The 21,256-nt window shown below is 38.3% G+C and overlaps 1 protein-coding gene across 4 annotated transcripts in view; it reads left to right on the top strand.

Annotated features, from left to right (window-relative positions):
• sema6a (sema domain, transmembrane domain (TM), and cytoplasmic domain, (semaphorin) 6A) overlaps positions 1-21,256 on the top strand; it is a 69,903-nt gene that overhangs the window by 3,244 nt on the left and 45,403 nt on the right. Inside the window, exon 1 of one of the 4 annotated variants that reach the window (XM_027167101.2) lies at positions 18,534-18,554. The exons of the other annotated variants lie outside the window; for them this stretch is intronic. The gene's annotated coding sequence lies outside the window, so the exon portion shown is untranslated. Of the gene's footprint in view, positions 1-18,533; positions 18,555-21,256 lie in introns of those variants that run through there. 4 annotated transcript variants of the gene reach the window in all.

The raw sequence follows: 21,256 nt of genomic DNA, 5'->3' as shown, positions 1-21,256 counted from the left end.
ATGATATCATACCAACCCACTCACTCTCATTCTGCCTAGGTTTTTTTTTTTTTTTTTTTGGACCTGGTGATTATCCTGCTCATTAATGTTTATATTGTTTTTTAAAATAGAGCTGGCACAAGAAAAGGAGCTAAAATGACATCCAAAGGCAATTTCAAAATGTAAAATTTTTTGACTCAATGATTTCATTTACTTCTGATTAATGATTCTATTTCCTGTGTCCAGGATATAGTCCTTAGTGTTTCAATCAATATGTTCTTTATGCCATTAGTTCCACAGTGGAGTCATACAGCTATCTGACATTTATTCATTTATTGCCCTTTTTATTGGTGAGTGTGCTTCGGAACGATTGCTGCTTCTATAAAAATAAAAGTATATTTTCCTCTTCAACACCTACACGTTTGCTATCATATGAACATCATGTAAAGGGCTGATTTATTACAGCTCAATCTACTTGTTTTCTTGGCGAGATGTCAATTGGTAAGAAAATATCCTTGTATTAAATGGCACTGAGGTAGAACACAGCCATGGATAACTGATAGCATCAGGCTTTGTTTTTATTTCCTTGTTTGTACTGATGCTTTGCCAGGATTGATTAGATGTTGTTGTTTATGCAAGAGTGTGTGGCATATTCAGAGATTTTCACTGGTGATCCATGGTTGCACGTTCCACCATGTTTTCACATGCCTTGGTGGTTTGTGACGCCGAGGACAGCATGTACATCTGTCCCATCCCCAGACCCAGTGTGACTGGCACGGCTTTGCTCATCTATTAATCATGGAGAGCGCCTTCTTATTCTGTTGCCATAGTTTCAGGGCCTGAGACGGCGCCGGGGCTGGAGGGGAGATGGCAGGGGCCAGCAATTCCAAACAGCCTCTCAAGGAAAGAGTATGCTTAAAGGGGCCACTATGGCCTGTACTGGCATTAAGCAGAGACTTATTGTGCATGCATGCCACAGATAGGCTGACTGAAATATTGGGGATGCAATACTGAAGACACAGAGAGGGTGCTGATTTTTGAATCATGCTAAGGCCCTTTGAATGGAAATGACCCATTCATAGTGTTGATGGGTGCAAATGAAACTGCTTTGCAAAAATCAGATAAGAGACTGATGATACTATTGTTTGAGATGATAGTTGTGTATTGAAAATCTCCATCTCAGCGTGTGACACAAATCGCTGGTTAGATCAGCTCAGTCTTTGGGACATTTTAGTTAGAAGAGATTATTCTGTGGTGTAGAGAAAATGAAAATACTTTCATGGAGCTGAAAGGCTTTTCTTTTTTCTTTTTCTAAATCTCTCTGACAGGATGATGAGGCTTATATCGCCTTTTCTTAATACGCAGTCTGCATAACTTTTCAGAGATGCGTTGAACCGAGCCTGCTGATTAGACATGAGAGGCTGAAGTGTAAATAGTAAATAATTAAAGCTATACAGTGCAACATCTGGAGCTAAGCATGCATCATTTTTTCAGTGGATAAGGTTGTCATAGTAATTGTTTATACCCTGTGTGATGATCTTGTTTCAGCCAAATACCTGTTATACACTCCGTCAGTTTATGATTCTCAAATTCAAAGGCAAAATGAATTGCTAATTCTGGCATAAAAGCATCAGTTGTAACCCAGGGGTGTCCTTGCCTCGTTTTAACAGTTCTGCCACCGCTGAAACTCCTCATCATGTTGCTTTTCTAGGGCGTATTTTAGGGCACAGAACATGCAGAGACAGAAGCACTGTAATCATGAGTCTTTCTCCTGTGCCTTTCATGTGGCTTTGGTTCTGAATAAAGAACCTTGTCATTGTCAGGACTGTTGGGCTGCAGTCCAAGCCAGCATGATTTCCTCTCTGCTTCTCATATCTATGACCTTTCTTGGATGGGCCACCCATAGCAGTTACAAAATAAGGGCTGTGGTGTTTTTTTTTTCCTCTGGGCTGTTGGAGATTTCCTGGTGGTTTTGAAGTTCTACAGTTGTATTACATCACCCTCTGCTTTCAGCAGGTGGAGTTGGAAAGATGTGGCTTCTGGAGGATTGTCAGGTTTTTTAAGCCATTGCATCACATTAAAGGACATCTGCTGTAACTGTTCAAGCAGATTTGGTCATCAAATTTTAATAGCTGTCTTTGCATATTATTCTTCTCAACTTTCAACAAGTTAGAGGTTTATTTAAAATGATTTTTCCAGAGAGATAACTGTATGTAAAAAACTTACAGGACATAAATAGCCAACAAATAGCTATTAGTTTTGGGTGAATAGCATTAAAGTTTGTCTCTTAAAGTTTTCCAGATTTTGAAGCTGAGCACATGCTAAAAACCAGCCCTGGGGAGGTTTTAACTTTCTGAGCCTAGTCAAAGAAAGTTTAACAATAAAGGTCCTTTGTGTATATTTATTACATATCTAATGAACAAATTGCAGCCATGTGGCGTCGTGTGCCTGGTAACATAAGCACGACCACAAGGCCTCCAGTGTTTAGCCCCTGCATGTCCATCATCCCAGCGTTGAGAAACGAGGCAGGCACACTTATCATCACTCTCAGAGGACCTGCTCAACAGCCCTAACATTGTTTCCTTCCTCTGCCGCAATAGGAACCACACGTAAAAAATTTAAAATAAGTTGATCTTTGTTGAACAATTTCATGTTTATTTTTCTTTTGCTTTTATTTAATAATCTTGGGTGTCTGTCTTGCATATAGAGAACATTGTATAAACACTGTTTATGATGAATGACAGCCAGAGCAAATATACATAGTTTTTCTTTCAAACGTACCAAAGGGATAGATGTTTGAGGTCTAATTGGATTTGCTGGGCACTGTGTATGGAAATAATTTGTCACCAGTACTGAATGAAACATCGAGCGGTGTTATTTAGATAGCCGGTGCCTTGTTTGTGTTGTGTAAATGAATATATTTCGAGGATTCTGCTTTCCTTATACCACTCATAACACACATAAGACTGTTTAGCTAGTACAAACCACTTGTCTTCTTTTCAGTGTTATCTCTGATAGGAGAAGCAAGAAACAACTTCTTCGTCTTGAGTTTCTCTAGGCTTGTTTCAACTGCAGGATAGCATATATCAGCTAATACAAGGTAACTGGATAGAGAGGAATGAAATGCTATCCAGATGCATTGCTCCTGTGTAACAACTGACCTATATAAGAGAGCTTGAGAGATCCAGGTGTATTATTGCCAAAGCATTTCCTTTTCGTCTCACTTTGATCTTTGTCCCTCAGGGCCAAATGGATTTTTATCCCTCCCCCAGTATGGAGGTGCACTTGTCCACTGCATGTTTCATGTTCATGAGTGTATCTAAAACGAACATTGTATCCTGCACTCATTTGGGCTGAACGCTGGGGCCATGAGGCAGCCTCTTTTCTTTGACGTCATCTACAACCTGTGCCAAGTTAGTTGCAAATTTAGTGTGGCAAAGGCACAAGTTTTGGTGTGAAACATTGATTTCACAGAGGGCTTTACAGTGTTGCTATGTTGTAGTAAACTTCTTTGATTGGCACAACAGCTACTTTAACTTGTCAGCTTGCCACATGTCAGATTTTCATTACAATGCTTGTTTTGACCATCAGACAAATTTGTCAGTAACACAGGCATAAATACAAGCTCTATTATGTGCCTTCATTCAAATCAGGAGGAAGATGCACAGCACCCCATTAGAGTGAATTGATGTCACACCAGGAGAGATTTTATTGCTAGCTTGACAGTGCAGTCTGAGTGAAATTAGGCATGAAGCTCCTCTACTTCATTACTCGTGTCTGATCTGTCAGGCTTCACTGACGGTTGTAGCCATGTCTTTACCTAAATAACAGCCATGGCTATTCAGTAATGGGTTGCATTTTCTCCACAGTTTGTAATATGCCATCCTATTAGTAGGCTGTTGCCCTGTGCAGATCCTCTGTCCTCCTTCCTTCTGGCTTCCTGGACTGAAGCTGAAGCTGAAGGAGACTCTGTGGCTTGGGTGTATTGATCTTCTTAAGCTGACTATGAATGTTTTTTTTATAGCCATTGGTGATGGTTATTTATTCACACAGATGCATTGTATTACATTTTGGAGGTTATTGAGTGTGAACTGAGTTTCAAATCAATGAAACCATTAATACTTTGTTTGTCCTGTTTTGCTTCCATTTAAAAGCTCATTTCTCACTTGGTATTCAATAAAATAGCCAGGAAGGTTATTTTGGAAAATGGCCACCATAAGTGAGCAGAGTGCATTATTGTAATCCTTGAAAGCAGAGGTCATCAACTGGCAGACCAAGGTTCAGATAGTGACCTAGCAAAGTGTTTCAGCACATGGAACTTGAAACATGAAAAAATACTGAAGCAGACTCAACAAAAGTTCCGTAAAAATAAGTTCAGCGATTCAAGGTTTCAAACCATGAACTAAAGTGGCTTCAGTAACAAATCCTCTTTGGATGTAACACAACAGGATTTTTTATGTAAATTATTTGACTGAAGAAAGCTCATTGGAGACCTTTTTACAGATATTCACATATTTTTCATTTTGTTTACTCTGTCTAGTCCGATTATGGCCTTTTTTACAGCAGACAACAAAAACAGAATTGTTACAGAAGTATGTGCATCGAATTCAAAACACATGTCTTTTGAGATCGTGCTACTGCTCAAAAGTGCAAATTGTGAATCGTCACTATGAATAAACAACAAAACCACTTCAAACGGTCTTACTTATAGTCATAAATAAATCACAGTTAGGAGTTTGAAGTTAACTGTTGTTGCCATTCAGTCATTTTTGTTATTTAAGCAAGAAATTTGACAATAAAATTGACTACATTTTTTTTAGTTAAATACCCCTGCTTTAAAGCTTGGACGTTTTTCTTTACATAGCAATGCCACAATACTTTCAAGATGTCAGAGTGGTAGAAACATAAGGCACACACACAATAGCTGGACAGCTGCTTGACTTTACTCGCATGCCATGCTGGGTGGGATGTGGCATCAGTTGCCAGTCTGGCATCTTAATGCTGCTTTAACAGATCATATGACGCTTGAGCATGTGTGAAAGGTCCAGTGTCCCCTTCGACCAGTGGGTGTCTGATTCAGGAACTTTGGGCTGATCAGATTTCTTGGGTTTTTCTGGTCAGGTGTTGTGCTAGTGACCTAATGAGCACCTTTAGAGGTTTCATGGCATACTGGAAGTCTGGAAATACCAAAGTCTGTGAGCATTTTAAAAATATTTAAACCAACTAAATGAATATTTGTGTTTCTGTTGAATTGTTATGCATCATTATATCATTTGTGTTACCTTTGTTATATCAGATACGACGACGTATACAATACCGACCTTATACTAATGAGTTATACTGTGCTATATACTATGGTTTATAGTATGCATTCATACTTCGTACTGATTCATTTGTATTGTGCCTTCCAACTGTCAAATTGAAGTGTAAACATTATTCGGATTATTCGAGTTTTGATTTTAGTTGAACTATTTTAGTGCACTGCAATCATACATATTTTTTTCTATATGGAATTTTAAAGGAAGGCGGCTGAATAAAAGCCATCATACAATCCCAAACTCCCGTATTAATAAAACTGAGAACGAAGCAGTATTTTAAAAAGCTGGGTGAGAAGGATTTTTACTCTGCCGGTGGGACCAAGTCACAGTTGCCTTGGCATAAAAGGGATGACAGAGTCCTCTGACACTGTTATACTGAGGCCCAGAGCTCTCCTCAGTGGCTATGAGCAAAGAGTTTACTGTACTAATGTGAGCTGAATGAAGGCCGCCAGAGACCAGGGGAGGCCTGTCGAGTTTGTAAAACATTCAGTGGTTTTCATATGGTAATTATTGCTGAACTCTGTTTCTTCTAGCTGATTTAATGAAAGTAGTCATTCAATGTGTGGTCCCCCGCCTCATATGGAATGTGACAGGGTGTAGTATTTAGGTGGCTTAATTGACCTCACAAAGAAAGAGTAAAGAAGAGGGAAAGAGAGAGAAGCGAGGAAGGCTTTTTATAGTGAGAGACTGTCTGCTTTGCTGCCATATCTAGTTAATATAAAAGCCATTGTTTCATGGTTATTTGGATAACAAGAGGTAGATTCATTCTGAGCTGCTCTTTGTCTATTTAATGCATGGCAAGTCAAGAACAATTATTACTTTGCAATGAAATATTGTCAACAAGTAAAGAGGAAAAGCAGACAAAATGCTTCCACTAGAAAGATTTGAAATATGCGAGCAAAATGCAGTTCCTAATGGACTTTTCATTGTTGTGTTTTATATATATATATATATATATATATATATATATATATATATATATATATATATATATATATATATATATATGCTTTAATATAGATTGAATAAATGAGTTGAAATAAATGGCCTTGGTGAGTAAAAAGCATGAGAATGTGTGTTCGAGTTCCAGGGTTCTCAGAGAACTAGCAAGCGTTTGTACAAAGCTGAATTAGATGATTAAGTGGCTATTTTGGTTTTTACTCTTATTACAGTTACTATTTGATTGTTTTTTTTTAAATGAATGAGATTTATCACTCAAACCTTAATAACAAAAAAACAAGCAGTAAGCTCTAAGTGGAAAGTTCAGACATAGAAAACACTTTATGTCTAATAACTACACGAGTACAATTGTACACATTTCATTAATTGTTAATGAAATAAACTTATACTTATAGGTAAGTAGAATGTACTATAAAGTTGAAGAGGGTTGCAAAAGCTGATGTAGACGACATTTAATGAGTAAGCGTCAGATTAGATGCGTGTTTGTTAGACCCTGGAGGTCACAGGAAATACAGAAGACTGGTCTAGTCTGGGCAGCAGCTTAATCGTTATCAAGACCTCCATAAACCTTGCTGATTAAAACATTTCCTGTTATTTGGACTACAAGTGAGTCTTGCTGTTTTAAGCTTCCTTCACTCTGCTAACTTGGAGTCATTAATCTCTGTCAAGCAACATTGAAGTTGAAGACCAAACAGTCTCTTACTGTGAGGCAGACAACTGCGTGTTTGAACTTTCCGGCAGCTTAAGTGAGTCATATGGGAAGCTCTCTGCATCCTTCATTTCACGGCACCTGCAAATTCTAGATTGAAGCTTCACTGTATGGCTCAATTACTCAACCAGCTGAGCCAAAAATGACTTTTTAAGCGCACAGCCAGAGAAACTTGGATCATAAACCATCATATGTTTTTCATTATTGTAAAAACACAAAGGATTGACTTGTCTTTTAAAGGATTTTTACTTGACATTAATGTTTCAAAGAAACCCAGTAGCATTCATCCACTTAGTGTTTCTTCTTTACTGCTGTTTTCATCAAGTAATGGAACTGGATGCCATTTTCCTGTATTTTATTCAAGAACATCAACAACTAAGTGGCAGTAATCTCATGTTAAGGCCCCATTTCTGGTTTAACTCACATTAAAAATCAGCAAGCAGTTAAAAGCAGAAAGATCCAGCTCAGCAAGTGTGTGTGTGTGTGTGTGTGTGTGTGTGTGTGTGTGTGTGTGTGTGTGTGTGTGTGTGTGTGCGTGTGCGTGTGTGTGTGTGTGTGTGTGCATTTGTGCTAAGATCCTTTTACATTTTATTTAAAAATGCAGGAGTGAAAAAAGTGAGATTAACATTGTTTCAGTGTGATTTGTGAAACTTTTTGTTAGGTAAGGCAATCTGTGGGTGATGTATGAATGGAAATTTGTACATAGTGTGTTTGGGAAAATATGAATTACAAGTTTGAATGAATTATTCCAAACCTGGTAGAATCAAGTCAGATATTTGTGTAATGGTGGCCAAAAGGCCGCCAGTTTTCTTGCAAATGTAAACTGGGTGGACTGGGAATTTAATGGTGTAGTACATTTGTTCAAAATTGCATGAATGAAAGTGCATCAGCTAGTATTATGAATTGAGGCATTATCATACAAACTATAATGCAGTGCACACAAGAATTCAGCAAAAGTCCTTTCTGAACAAATCTACACATTCTGTAACTTGCAGAGTCTTTCTCCATTGTTTAAACTTTTTATGTATCATCTAACAATTTTATATAAACAGCAGTCAAATAAATAATATACTATAGCCCAGCTCAAATCTATTCAGCTTTGATATACTTCAATACATAGCCTTCAGTATATATATATATATATATATATATATATATATATATATATATATATATATATATATATATATATATATATATATATAACACTCAGTAAAGCTGTAGAGGTGAAGAGTTACAAATCTAATATTGAGCTTGGTTGTATTGAAGGAAATAAATTTTTTTTCTTTTGTTGCTGCTCTTCAATAACAATGTATATAAAATTAGGTGCTGATTGTGTCATACAACGCTCACACACTTTTGTTGTTGTTGTTGTTGATCATGAGCAAATCCAACCGTAATGCTCTCATGCTCCAGATGACAGAGGCAGTCATGTAAGTCTGTGGCATGTGGGTCAGCTGAACTTATTTCCACTTTTGTGCTTGCAGTTCCTGTTTTGTTAGTGTGCATTGAGCAATTAAGAATCTCATGAAGGTAAAACAAGGTAAAATTTATCTTGCGGTTTGCTGCTTAGCAAGCTGTTGGCGGATGCTCTTTGCTGTTGTTCTCATTCAGTACATTTAGCAGTACTGGCTCCAGACCATGACAGATAACACAGAATTGGTTGTGCAAATCATAGACGATGTTGTAGGTGCAGGTCTGTTGTAGCTGCTCTATTTATGCAGCTTACCGCCCGATGGGGATCGACTAATTGGTGGCCCTGACTAGGGTCCGTTTTCAAAGGCTGTCTCACAAAAGATCACATGTTGGTGGCACCAAAATGGGGGAGTCGCAAAGAGGAGAGGTTCCCCTCAAAGAATGTCTCTGTAGAAAGAGTCCTATTGCTGACCGCGGGAGCGAATCGTACCTCAACAAGTTATCTGTGACCCACTTGCCCATCCGAGTGTGAAGACCTCCTTTTATTTTCTCTATTCTCTGGCTTGCAACACTTGAACTGTTATTCATGTTGGAACACAAAGCAAGGCTTGTCCTGTAGCTCCCATGCTCTCTACATTCTCACCTTCATACAAGGACAGTGACACTGTCAGCAGAGCTCCAGGAGCTTGATATTGATTCTCTGAATGTGAGTGTGAGTGTCTATTGCTTAGAAACAGTGACAAGAAATGTCATTATTTCTCTTTAATCTTGTACCCTTGAATCCTACTGGGTTTTTAACATACTGTCTATTGATCTTCCCCCAAATTTCAACCTTATTTATGCTAAGGTTTAATGCATTTTTAAATAATTAGCATTTGCCATACATAGTCACACTTATGATTAAATAGGCATGCAACAATATAGAGGTGAGAAGGAGAAGGGAATTAAGGCAGGTTCATTGTCAGCCAGCTCTTTCACTTGCTGTGTAGTTGTGAGCCAAAGCAGCTTTGAGTGGGCTTGGTTAAAAAGGTGTTATGACTTCTAATGATCAAAACCTGCCAATCAACCTGGCCACGTAATATTTCTAACACTCTTCATTTTGTCACTTCACATAAATTAGGCTGCATTTAAAAGGATTAACTGCCACAGCACGCTCTATAACTGCAATGTATATAGATTGAGTTTATTAAAAATTCCCTTGTGACTACTGTTGAGATATTAATGCCTTCAGTGCCTTCATGGCCTTCTTTTATGGTTTTATTTAACGAACAGTAATATCTCCTACAAATTGTTCCCTGCAGAGCCTCTCTTAAGTTGGCTAGAATCTTCGAGTGGCATCTGGTTCTGAGCAAGTTCCCCACTGATGAGTTTTAATATGTCGAATGCAACCCAATACACACACAGTTTCGGAGAAGACACTTTAACTAGATGTTGGTAGGTCATTACTTTCAACAGAGATCAATAGTTTTTGTGGATCAGATGTAAAAATCCAAAATTCTATGATCAGAGGAAACCCAGGAGATCAATATAATGTGCTCTAATTTCAGGTTTGACAGTCCGATGCAAATAGCCAAATCAGCTGCACCGTAAATAAGCTTAACCGTTTTGGAGTATACATGATGAAGATACACAATATGCTTGACTCTTTTGACTTTCCCTTAATTAGAATGGCCATGCTGATGAGTCATTTCTCTGTAAAGCATTACAGTGAGCAGTTAAAGGCTATATTGAATAACATTTACATAAGAGGTCATAAATCAGCTGTTAAAAATATTCACTCGTTCTCAGATGTATTTGCCTCTGAGGATTTTTAGAAGTTTTATTACACACGGTATGGACATTTTCATGGTGTGTAAAAACAATCTAGCACAGTTGGAAATAGGTATGATTTACACCATATCGTCTTGTGCAGACAGTGTTACTGAAGATCAGTTTCAACTCATGATGAAGAAAAGTAGATTAGTCATACATTTCTGCATGACGATTGTCTAACACACTAAACAGCAGTACTTCATCCTCTGGGGTATTTGCCGGCTAACTTTATCATAAGACATGCGACTTGTGATTATTTTTGGCCACAAAACGACCGTGTCACCTGACTGGTTTGTGGAAGTCTGTTACACTGGTATTGGTCTGTGTGGGGGTTGAAAGGGATGCCTTGTAAAGCTCAATAGGGTTTTCCCTTTGGACCTACTACTGAGTAGTGTGGCTCCAGTGACAAACCCAAGAGAGCCATAAACCCAGTGAGGGCCTCCCCTTCAATACTCCCCTGTTTTATAGCAGAGTCAAGTAGGATGTCAGCCATTTCACAGGAATCGTGTCAGCGCAACAAAAGATTTTCTTTGAACATAAGACATTCATGACAACACACAGGAAAACAGCTGCTGAATTACTGATTTTCTCTATTACATATAGGTAGTCTTTAACTGCCTGCTCTCTAAATCTTTATTAAATGGATTTCAATGTGTTCTCTCAGATTTTTTTACTGTCTCAGGCCTTGCACATTGGGATTCCATGTACATGTGGTATCAACGCATTAAATTTAGTGCGTCCTCTGCCCTCCTAGTCATTATATGGAATGGCGTAATGAGTCTTAATCAGAGGCAGGGCTGCTGCCGGTGTTGTGTTACAGTTTGGCTTGTGCATACTCGTGCGAGTTGTTTGATTGTGCTGTGGTACAGCCCTCAGTGAGCCTTGAAGGCAGCCTTGATTAGAGCCGAAGTTCTTTCAGGGAACAGGCCATGTCACCTCGTTTTGAAACGGTTTAATCTGGCACTGAGGACAATGATGCCTTCAAGATCTCATAGAAATGCACAGAGACACACATACACACACACATACTATTCTCTCAACTGGCTCAGCCACAGACTTCTGTCTCCCATCAGGATCAGTTGCTAAAACCACTATTCCTTTGATTTGACCCTGGACGACAACCGAAATTGCGCGGTTTCAACTTGAAAAGGTTTGACTTCCTCCACCCCATGGACTCAATTATTTCTCCTTGCTTGAGTCAGTAAAAAATGTCAAATTGTGTAGGATCATCTCACATGTGGGGCTGTTACATAGTAACTGGCTTCTGTATGGACAGAACACAAGAAACCTCCAAAGTAGAGTGCTATCTGGTTATGGTCACTACGGCGGTGGCCCTAATCGCATCGAGAGGAGTGAAGAAAAAGAACTGGGATTTGCAGGGCTGGTTAGAGGGGGGCTCTGTTCTCAGCAGATAAAGCTGTTTCTGAAGGCCCCCTGAGTGTTAAAGCCGTATTAAATCCCTAACGAGTCACTCTAATGAGTATTTACTTGAAATACTCCATAATCTACCCTACAGCCATTTATAGTTTGGGATTGTACTCACAGAATTTAAGTATATTAATAATATTTTTTTATTCTTTGATTTACTGCCATCTCTGCATTGACTGATGACTGATATACTGACTATGTTTTACGGTCACGCCCATGGAATAGCAAAATTTTATATATATATAAGAAAATCTAATTTTATTTCCAGTGCATTTTCCCTGACAGATATTTGAAGTGGCCTTCAGAGCTATGTTAAATATTGATGTCTGATGTTCATTGTTTCATTCATTGTTCTTTCACTTATTTCTTCACTTATAAAAATGTGAGATATTATATATTATATAACATATTTGGATATTTAAGTAAATGTTTCACAGTTTAGGTTTAATTACTTTAAAAACTTTAACAGTACAGTTAACAAGGCTGTTTCAATCATTAATTAAAAAAACATACAGAAAAGACTAGATTATTAAAAGATTATTATCCTTTCATTAATGATCATGGGAGAGAAACTAATATGTTTATTTAAAATGTAAAATGTAGCCTTATGAACAATGAGGTGTGGGTCACTGCTTTAAGGTAAGACTAAGCAGGAAATGAATTAGACAGACAGCATTAATCTTTTCTTGACTTAAGTTTACTTCTGGTTGCCATGGTTTACTATAAGATCGCAATATTCAGCTTATTCAGTCAAAATATTCTGCCGAGATATTTTTTAATATTTGAAATAATACTACTCAGCATTTTACATGGCTAGATGATTTTTTTAAAGCTTTACAAACCAGGCTTTGTACTATGCTAATAAAGATCATGCAGGATCACTAAAGTGTTTCTCCAGACATCATTTCTTAAAAAAATTAAACATAATTACATTTAAACATAATTACACATAAACAATTAAACATAATTACATTTATTATATGCTGTGAATACATGTGATACTGACTTCTATGACATGGATTATATGAGAACACAGAACTGGCTTGTGGAGAGTTGGCACTCACTATCAGGTATTAGCCTGCATTTAAATTTAAAACAAATAGAAAATTAGTGAATTTATAAATATATCCATTCATTTACTGTATTGTTGAACTTGGAGCTTATCCCAGGAGACACGTGGATCAGGTGCCAACCCAGCACAGGGCAGAAATACACACACACACACACACACACACACACACACACACATGCATGCATACACCCATTCACACACTGAAAATTTTAGAAATGCCAATCGACCAACGCCTTGTGTCTTTGGACTGGAGAGGAAGCCGGAGGAGCGAAAGGAGACCAATGAAAATGTGCCTTTATTAAGCCAATAAGCAATCATCACACATATGTGAAGCAGTAATTCACAACAATCAATTTCTCTTTCATCTTGCCTGCAAATAAAAAACGGACAAAAAAGATTGTACTTCATGGTGGGGAAAAAACACTAGAAATTCTACTGTTATCTTTATTATTAGTACTGGTCACATTGTGTTGTGTCTCATTTGCATAAAGCCAAACTTTATTGGATCACCCAGCCCTTCAACTTCACTTTGCCAACAGCTGCTACACCTCCTGTTGCTGTTAATTGCCAACTCTCGATGAAAATTAATGACTTCTGGCTGCTTTGTCACATCACATCGGTGCCAGCTTGAAGGCAGGATGCAAAGTAGATTCAACTTTAAGAGAATGCTAACCGGCAATCAGAAGAAGTTTGATTCTTTTTGCTGTGTTAGAAGCTTTTGTCTTATTATGGGTGGGGAGTTCATTAGGTTAGGGAACAGAAATTGGAAGGCAAAAGAAAAGGGAGCGAGTGTCTTTTATACCTAGGTCAGTATGGCAGCAGAGAGCAGCTGATGCTCTCTGGCTGGACTCATTAGTTGAGTGGATATTTGAACCTAAGTACTCGCTAAGAGACAGTCGCTCTTCAATTCCATTAAGGCATTGTACATTATTCACCTGTTTCATTAATCGAATTTCCTCCTAAATTTACAGCACTCGACATTCTAAAACAAATAGGAAAATAGACGAATATTTGCCGAGGGAAAGCTTTCAATTGAACGTTTGTGAAACTGACAGGACACTATAGTTCATTGCAGCTGAGCTCATCTTTGAGGATGTTGTGTCTGCTTGTGCTGTCTCAAAGACAGTCTGCTTATCTGAAGGCTGAGCTACAGAATGAAGTCCCTGATGACAAATTGCCATGACTGAACGAATAGAAACAAAATTGTGTGTATTTTTGTGTGTATGTCGTGAGGTGGTCACTTATGGCAGTGGATCATTTGGGTGCCTGCTATGGTGATATTTCCACTGTGGTGAGGTTTGTTTTGGAAGATAAATGTTACATTTTTAGCTTCATGTTGTCTCATACACTACCACATCAACTGTAAAATTGGGTTGGAAAGTGAGAGTGGGATGGGTGACTTCACAGAAACTAGTTTTCATGGTGTTTTTATTCAGAAGTGTTGTTTATTCTAATGTTTTTTATTTATTTATTTATTTTGCTGTATTTTACTGTGAGATATCTGGCAAAGCTAAGATTTTCATCCTCGTTATACTTTAGGAATAGTAGATGTTCTAAATTTTCTGTTCTGTGCTAGTGTATTACACACTTAAAGCAAATTAACACTTAAAGAACATAAACTTTTTATACAGTTATATGTCTTAGAGCATATTGCTACATATACACAATCAAACCAGGTAATGATATTTTGATCTGAATCCTGGGTGGATCAGAAATCATTATAGAGAAACGCGAAACCCTTTCAGTCATTTAAATCTTATTTTTTGATTCATATGAAATTAGGCTCTCTGTGGCTGAATAATTGTTGAGTTCTTTAAAAGAACTGCTTTGTCATCAGAGACGGTTTACAAACTCTCCAAATCTGTTCAGTGTGAAAACCTCCACTTTGCACACATCAGGATATAGCTGGTGGTGTCTGCAGTATAAGCTCCTTTACTGGTGTTGTTTATTTTGCACCCGGTGAAGGTTTTAGCCGAATGTATCCCGTAATCCTCATGCCGTGCAATCTACACTGAGTTGTTGCTGACAGCTCTGAGTTTCCTTTGTGCGTGAGGAGTCGTGCCTGGAAGAGATAGGTTCCTCGTCAGGGCATAGCTGCCTGTTTATACCATACTCTGTTTCTCCAACACAACCTCAGTCAGATTTGTTTCCATCCATACTGTTCAGGCTTTCAGGCACTTGTGAGCCTCAAGGAACCGACTGCCATTAGCATCCTGAAAAAGTTTGCATGACCGAAAGCTAATAACACAACCACTAATTTGCACATTGGCACATTGGAAAGATCCGGAGCATGTGACTGAGCAGCATGAGGCATATAGTTTAGTGCTATACACTTCCTAACTCTAGATTTAAATTTATAGAGAACAATCATTAACACTCTTTTATTTGCAATGAATTTCTTTTGGATAGAAGAATATAAATGAGCTTGCACATATCATGTATTTACTATTCACTTCAATGAGCAGAAGGCTTTCAAATTAGTGCCAATTACTCAAAGGCTAAAATTGAATTACTGAGGCTAATAAATGGGTTGCGGTGACTTCCTTTAACTTTGGCTTTCTGCTCACGTATACCCCTCCTGATTCAATTTGCGTGCCTGTTTCTGCTTTGTGTTTTTCCTTGAAATGAGACAATAACTTTACCCATAACCTTTTGAAAGGAATAGATACCAGTGATCTATAGCTCCACTGACTAAATTAATGAGCAATTTCCATTAGAAAAATTACACGACACAACTGATCTAAGGATCTGGGAATCAAAAATGTCCTCAGAGAAAGCACCTAAAATTAGATATTGAAGAACCGTCATGAGCCCTTAGGAGGAGTTACTCCAGCGGGAAAGTGATATATTGAGACTAGCAACAGAGGGAAGAAAAGATGCGAATGAGATGTTGTGAAGCATGATTTCATATGGATACCAAGCGTCTGAAAATGAGCTTATGTTTACTTCCTTTGCGGTTGTAGATCTTGGGTTTATGTTGTATGCATGTGATTTGGTGATAGCAAGTATAATTAGTGTTCTGCGCGGTTTCAGCCAGAGTGTGTACTGTGTGTTGTGTGTAATAGCCTCTTACAGTGCGGTCAAGCATGCAGCATAAAGAATCTGTGCAGTAGCTACAGAAAACCATGGTGTACCAAACAGCCACAGGTTTCTACACACAATTAGGTGTATTTTTAATGTATGTTTCCGAATATGTTTGTATTTTTCTAAATATTTCATTGTCTTAAGGCTATATTAATAAAGGCCTGTGTTTCAAATTTGTTTCTAAAAGGAAATAACAGAAAAAGTAACAAAGTCTATGCCATTAATGCAAATATTTATATTGAACATAGTCGAAGCAGTGAGGTGTTCGGCTTATTTGCGATGCTTGCGAAAAGCCTCCTAGATGAAGCTCCTGATGAAGCTGGTTAAAATGAATGGGCAACGCTTCATCAGGAAAGCTGACTTCTTAAATTAAAATAAAATATGGTGTTCTTTTTTCATTATTATGTTAGAATCATAGAAATTGGTGAAAAGAAAGAAAGAAAGAAAGAAAGAAAGAAAGATAGAAAGAAAGAAAGAAAGAAAGACCTTTTCTATAGCAGCTGTGTCCAAAACCTTTTGACAGCTGTTAACATTTTGGCATTTTCAGTGCTAAGTGTGTATGGTTGAATGATTATCAACACTGCACATCTTTTTCTTATTCACCCATTCCCAATTGTACAGTGGTCTACAACAATCACCAGGAAACTGCAATTTGTGTACCTTTGGAAATTACCTCTTTTTTACCAATTTTTTGACTGACTCAGACATCACGCAGCTCAGATCTTAACGTACTCATTCTTGTTAGGAAAAGCTCTGTCCAGGCCATGTTTCTGCTGATCAAGAAAAGTACTTATAAAAGATCTCTTTGCATGTACTGGTTTCATGTGTATAAAAAAATTGCCCACAGCATACTTCTAAAATGATTCAGCAAATCTGGCTTGAGGCTTTGCAGAAGGCCATCGCTGCTGGACGGTTGGCCATGTCCCACCTACAGTAGACTGAATGTGGTTGAAGGATCAGGACACCTTTAGATTCCAGTTACCATTCATCTGAGAGGAGTGACACAAGAACAGAGGATTAGCATTCGCCTTGGATTTGGCTAGCATGGAAGATAGAAGTGGATTGAAGAGAGCCAAGAAACAGATGTAAAGCCAAAACAACATGCATTATAGAAATCCAACAAATCAAAAGCAATGATGCTTTTTGAAAAGAAGAAGCTTGAAGTTCATTCAGATATGCTGTACACCTCATCTATACATCTGTAGTCTATAGTTTACATCTGTAGTCTATCTGTAGACTATAGTCTGTAGTCTATAGTTCTCGGGGCTAAAGAAATGTACCCGACCCGAAATGACCCGAATCACTTTTTACCCGAACCGACGTGCATAATTATTATTTTTTTTTAAGAAAAACCCGACCCGAGACAAACAGGAAAACAATTAGACCCGACCCCGACCGACCCATTGGCAATTTTTTTAACCTGACTGGACCCGAATGTTGCATAACTCTACACTAAAGTAACCGCTACAGAGTGGATTCAAAATTGATTGACAGGTTTGTTTCAACGAAAATTAGCTTACCGCCAGCCACACATCACCAGCCACATGTCGCAAGCGGTCTTGGAAAAAAGAGGAGAGGTTGGAAAAGGACTCGAGTCGATGCACACACACGAGATACAGTAGTTCAGGTCTTCTCTGGTCCAACGGTAAAAACACATTCATTTTAAATTACCCGAGACCCAATGCCACTATTATTATACCGACCCGTGTCCGAGGCACACATGAAACTTTTAGACCCGGGTCTCGGGACGGACCTCGGGTTTTTGGATCTAAGTGGACCCGTGAAGACCTCTAGTTTGTTTGCAAAGCTGTTTGTTGTTTATATGCACCAGTATTAAAGGTAAGATTCTTTGTAGCATTGCTTCTTGTGAAAATCCACTCACAGAATATGAAGTGTCAGAAATACGTGAGGTGTGTTTTTTGGGGGTTTTTTGTGCAAAGATAGTAGTGTCACTAGACTAAAGGTAAGTGCAGAATTGATTTAGAGCTGTAGCGGTTGATGTGATGGTTTTATTGAGACTTTCTCAGTGGGTGTGTTCCAACTAAATACAGCATTTCTCTTTTGTTGAACATTTTTCATGTTTTTCGTGGCCATAAATGGTTGAGGATAAGACAAACAATATTTTCCTTAGACTTTATCACAGCCTTTATGGCATCATGCCCTGCACCATGATATTGCAAGAATATACAGTTTTTTTTTAATAATTATATAGTGTAGACTTCAGTGATTTCATAGGGAAAACCTAATAATATATTTATCGTTAATAAACAGATATTAAAGCTGAATGCAATTCAGTGGATTTTTGCAATAATTTTAATTCAACACAACATTCATTCTCAGTCTAATGTTTAATGTAGTCAAATCATCATTGTAACATTTATTTAGGCTTAAATATCTTTTTTACAGTCTTAAACAGAAATTGAATTGACTTAAAAAAGTTCAAATGCTGCATGGACGTCACTGCACCACATTTATGCTTGTATTATAAAAAGTCTGAAAAGACAAATCAATAATCACTATAAGGCAAATATGTTAATGATTATAAAATGATCAGAAATACGACTGGCCTAATGCCAACAAGAACTGGCCTCAAAGTGGCTCAAAAGGATTCTACAATTGAGACACAATTTGCAGCTGCTATATTTTTATGCCTTCTTTGTCGGTGTATATATATATATGGAATTGTGAGCTGATATAAGTGAGCTCCAGTCTCTTTTCTCCGCTCATGTTAACAGGAAATTGAACGGATAAGACACTCGGCCAGCTGCATTTGCATGTGAGTTATAATATTTGATTTTGTCGTCCATTACTTTGTGCTGAAATATTGAAAGCAGATGAATAGCAATGACATGAATGGAGCATGAGATATGATAAATGGATCAAAGTGAAGCAGGATATGGTTGCCAGCCTCCTTCTTATCTTTAATAAATTTCAGTTCTGCTCAGTCTGTCAGCTGCACTTGGCTCAGATTTGGGTTGTCTCTATCCGGCTCCTGTTGATTGACAGACACGAAAAACATTTGAACATACGACTTTATTCTTTCCTCTGATGACTGTTGGAAGCAGCAGTTGGGGGTCTTCATGTATATTTAGCACACAAAACCCTTAGAAGTGACTTTTTTAGCACGTTGAAATCACTGCTTGGTGTAAGTATTGTGTTTCAGTTTTCTAAAAGCTACTTCACCTTAATTAAGAGCGTGGTTAATGTGAGCTACTTTTCATTTCACATATCATTTTCTCCACTGCGCCAGTTATCACCTTCAGGCGTTATTAACAAGCATGACCTCTTTGAAAAGGGGCATAAAACTTCAATTATACAGCATTTCATTTACAGGTTATGTTGTCAGGAGTTTAATTAACTCTGCCCATTGTCACTTAACAGATGTGAAAATCTGATTAAAAGTCATCATCATTATATCATCATTAGACTGCTTTGATATTTGTTTTTTTGAGATATAGTTCTAGTTTCTCTAAACTGGGAGTGTTTGTTTGTGCTAGGCTGAAGAATGCTAAATTCCACTGACAACAGGAATCATGCTCCAGGTTGGATTTCAACATGCTGTGTAATGTAGCATACCGCATGGCATCGCTGTATAGCTGTGGCCTGATTGCGTTTTGTGCCTCTTTATGTCAGTGTTTGGTGACTGTTGCGATGTTTGCTGTATCTGATAACGATCATTCCACCAGTGTGAGTGGTGTAAACCTGCACCAGCATATGGTCCCCAGTGTATGAACAGGCAGTTTGAGGTGCGAAAACAGCGTGCACGTCTACGTTGCAGACGCAGACTCATTTCCGCTAAGCTTTATTGCCTGCCACGAATTTCCTTCCAGCATCTGGGGTAATAAAGGTGTTGGCTTAATTTCATACTGAAACACTGAGGTTTCTGTCTCTGGCTCCTTGTTCACTGTGTTAAAACTGACATTAATTTCAGCTTTGGTTTATGCATTTGAATAACATTTAAAAACACTACAGTAGTGTAATCCTGCTTTAGGAGAAAATCCCATGCTCTTTTTTCATCCACAACTAAACCCCCAGCCCCCATTGCAACACACACATACATATGCTTCCACATAGGAGCTATGTTGATTCAGACAGACAGCTATCCCTGTTTAATCATTAAACTTTGGACAAATAGTAAGCAACAGAATGATTTTAGTTCTGAGGTAATTTGAAGCCACAATGCTAGCTTTTTGCTAAATTATGTAAAATGGGAATTTATGCTTTTTAGTCTTTAAGTCTTACCTTAGTGTAGACTTTATCCATGAAGCACTAAGGCTTTTCATTTAGCAAAGAATTACTTTGTGTTTTGAAGTGCTAACTATTCTCAAAGACTCTCTACTGCATGTGTCTCCTGGTTATAAACCCATTTCATGAGCACGCAGAGTTGATGAGAAACTCACATATGGTTTTGTTTAGTTTATATGGTTAAATGAATTAGCATAGCCCATGGTGTAGGAAATAGTATGCCTCTGATTAAATAAACAGCGATGAGGGCTGAACATGGCTGTATACTCAGTGACAGGCTGTCATGTCAGATTGAGACCATATTAGTCATGTCAGCCTACGCTGGCGACACTGATTTTATTTACAGTGGACAGTCTTGCCTGAGGTCTTGTATTTCATCCAGGTCATCTATCATGCAGTTAAGAGGAACAAAACAATACTAGCCACTGTGTTTTTTACTGAATGATGTCTAAACTGCTACAGTCAGCCCAGGTTTGTCACAGACCACGGGTTGACGAGCCTTTTTGGTGTCTTCTGGTATAATATAGTCGAGATGCACACTTAGAGGTGGAGTGCATAGAGAGCGTGTTTAGAAGAGCCAGTGCCTCCACCATCAAGGTTGTTTCCTAGGATTTCAGCTGCATGTCCTATGCTATTAAGGGAATCTGAGTGGAGAATAGTGTTTTCACAGTGCTCTGAATGGGATTCACAGGCACATGGAAAGAGCTCTCTTGCTCTCTTGTCGCCTAGCCTCCCTCCATCCCTCTGTTCCTCCCCCTTTTTTCTTCACCTTCTCTCTCGTCTGAGGCACCAGCGTGTCGCCAGTGAACATGGTGGAGAATTAGGAATTGCATTGAGGACTTAAAATTTTTACTAAAAACACAGACTTAAAACTATCAGTGCAAATCGGTTTAAGAGAATTAACCGGTCCATTTTGATTGTGCTCCTGACCTTGCAGTAATTATCAGCCATGATTTGAGGGGCTGATTTGTTGCTACATTGCCCTAGCAAAAACAGAGGGATAAAAATGTCAGCGGGGCTGTGGGTTGCCGTAAATCTCCTCTGTATGAAAGAGAGCAGCTTTCAGTTCAAGTAAGTAATGGAAGGCAGACCAATTGGGGAATCATTTCTTCCATCGATCTAATCATATAAGCTTCTCCAATTAATGAATCATATTGAATGGCATGCTGGTGAAAAAAAAACACAAATGTCTGATCCCCTGAGTGAAGCCGGGTCCTCCTCTGGCTCAGCCAT

The sequence above is a fragment of the Tachysurus fulvidraco genome, chromosome 14 (assembly GCF_022655615.1).
Source record: "Tachysurus fulvidraco isolate hzauxx_2018 chromosome 14, HZAU_PFXX_2.0, whole genome shotgun sequence".
Taxonomy (NCBI): domain Eukaryota; kingdom Metazoa; phylum Chordata; class Actinopteri; order Siluriformes; family Bagridae; genus Tachysurus; species Tachysurus fulvidraco.
Note: the sequence above shows the minus strand (reverse complement) of the source record. Positions and strands in the feature narration are given on the sequence as shown.